Source organism: Taudactylus pleione, unplaced genomic scaffold (assembly GCF_031769625.1).
Source record: "Taudactylus pleione unplaced genomic scaffold, aTauple2 ptg000021l, whole genome shotgun sequence".
Taxonomy (NCBI): domain Eukaryota; kingdom Metazoa; phylum Chordata; class Amphibia; order Anura; family Myobatrachidae; genus Taudactylus; species Taudactylus pleione.
The window spans coordinates 16,140,001-16,142,500 of record NW_028284423.1 but is presented as its reverse complement, the minus strand read 5'-3'; the positions used below and the strand labels follow the sequence as shown (position 1 = coordinate 16,142,500).

At 32.3% G+C, this 2,500-nt stretch overlaps 2 non-coding genes across 2 annotated transcripts; both read right to left on the bottom strand.

The window, feature by feature from the left end:
• Positions 1 to 1,135: 1,135 nt before the first annotated feature.
• TRNAC-GCA (transfer RNA cysteine (anticodon GCA)) lies at positions 1,136 to 1,207 on the bottom strand. The gene has a single exon. It is a non-coding gene; the product is annotated as a tRNA-Cys (tRNA).
• Positions 1,208 to 2,170: 963 nt separating this feature from the next.
• Positions 2,171 to 2,242, bottom strand: TRNAC-GCA (transfer RNA cysteine (anticodon GCA)). The gene has a single exon. It is a non-coding gene; the product is annotated as a tRNA-Cys (tRNA).
• Positions 2,243 to 2,500: the final 258 nt, after the last annotated feature.

The following is a 2,500-nucleotide window of genomic DNA, read 5'->3' as shown; positions in this document are numbered from 1 at the left end:
TCATCTAAAGCTCCAATTTCGTCAGTAATAGTGACATCAGGACATATTGTGACTTTAAATTTTGGGAGGCCAAACAGAACTAAGAAAATACAAATTCTTAGCAATAAACCTATATAAATTATTTCAAAAAGAAGCTGACAACAGTATATTATTGCTAATAAAATAGGACATTTTGATTTTTGGGCTTGTGGGCTCAGGTGTTCAAAAATAATGTTTGATGCATAAACTCGAATGGCCTAGTTGCAAAATTAGTCTGAGATTAACCCCCAATTATAACAACAGTTCCAGAACACTGCAATATAATTGCTTAATAATTCCTTATTTAATTATCAAAGAGGGTGAGTATTAAAGTACACATGTTTCATGTTCAGTTATATTATACTATTCTAAATATATTACTATAGAAAGGACAGAAATTAAATTGAGGTTCTGGAACTGATGGTGGGATTAGGGATTGAACTCAGACTGATATTGCAATAAGGCTTCTCCTACTTCTTCAGTTTAAGCATTTGGGAAAGAAATTACTTTTTTAAGAGAAACTAGGTAGGTCCTTTATATTTGCCTTCTATAAATTATAGATTTCTATAAAAATCTCTATAAAAAAAATAAAAACTGCCACTCTAACTGTGCAATCAGGAAGTTTATAATGTTAAAGTATCACTATTTAAGTGATGCTTTTCCTTATTTAATTATCAAAGAGGGTGAGTATTAAAGTACACATGTTTCATGTTCAGTTATATTATACTATTCTAAATATATTACTATAGAAAGGACAGAAATTAAATTGAGGTTCTGGAACTGTTGGTGGGATTAGGGATTGAACTCAGACTGATATTGCAATAAGGCTTCTCCTACTTCTTCATTTTTAACCATTTCGGAAAGAGAGTACTATTTTAAGAGAAACTAGGTAGGTACTTTATATTTGCCTTCTATAAATTAAAGATTTCTGTTAAAATCTCTATCAAAAAAATGAAATCTACCACTCTAACTGTGCTATCAGGAAGTATATAATGTTAAAGTTTCACTTTTTTTGTTTTCTTGCTCTTACTTGTGTTAGCTTTTCCTGTACTTGAGTTTCAAACTAGCTGTAAACTGCAAATTGATTCAGTACCTTTACACATTAAAAGCTAGGTAAAGGGGGCACCTGGATTTGAACCAGGGACCTCTTGATCTGCAGTCGAATGCTCTACAACTGAGCTATACCCCCAATTGCGTACAAGCTTTTAAAAACATTCACATTGCAGTCAGAAAGTATAGGTGTTTGTACTATATATGTTGTCTTATAGGATAAAAAATTAATATGTATATTTATGGTGATGCTTTGGAGTTATTAATCTGGGCTTGATTGCAGAGTTCACATAGGTGTAAGCTGTGAGCATGCTCAAAAAGGAACTTTGATCATCTAAAGCTCCAATTTCATCAGTAATAGTGACATCAGGACATATTGTGACTTTAAATTTTGGGAGGCAAAACAGAACTAAGAAAATACAAATTCTTAGCAATAAACCTATATAAATTATTTCAAAAAGTAGCTGACAACGGTATATTATTGCTAATAAAATAGGACATTTTGATTTTTGGGATTGAGGGCTCAGATGTTCAAAATTAATGTTTGATGCATAAACTCGAATGGCCTAGTTGCAAAATTAGTCTGAGATTAACCCCCAATTACAACAACAGTTCCAGAACACTGCAATACAATTGCCTAATAATTCCTTATTTAATTATCAGAGAGGGTGAGTATTAAAGTACACATGTTTCATGTTCAGTTATATTATACTATTCTAAATATATTACTATAGAAAGGACAGAAATTAAATTGAGGTTCTGGAACTGTTGGTGGGATTAGGGATTGAACTCAGACTGATATTGCAATAAGAGTTCTCCTACTTTTTCAGTTTAACCATTTTGGGAAAGAAAGTACTTTTTAAAGAGAAACTAGGTATGTCCTTTATATTTGCCTTCTATAAATTATAGTTTTCTTTAAAAATCGCTTTCAAATAAATGAAATCTGCCACTCTAACTGTGCTATCAGGAAGCATATAATGTTAAAGTTTCACTTTTTTTGTTTTCTTGCTCTTACTTGAGTTAGCTTTTCCTGTACTTGAGTTTCAAACTAGCTGTAAACTGCAAATTGATTCAGTACCTTTACACATTAAAAGCTAGGTAAAGGGGGCACCTGGATTTGAACCAGGGACCTCTCGATCTGCAGTCGAATGCTCTACCACTGAGCTATACCCCCAATTGTGTACAAGCTTTTAAAAACATTCACATTGCAGTCAGAAAGTATAGGTGTTTGTACTATATATGTTGTCTTATAGGATAAAAAATTAATATGTATATTTATGGTAATGCTTTGGAGTTATTAATCTGGGCTTGATTGCAGAGTTCACATAGGTGTAAGCTGTGAGCATGCTCAAAAAGGAACTTTGATCATCTAAAGCTCCAATTTCGTCAGTAATAGTGACATCAGGACATATTGTGACTTTAAATTTTGGGA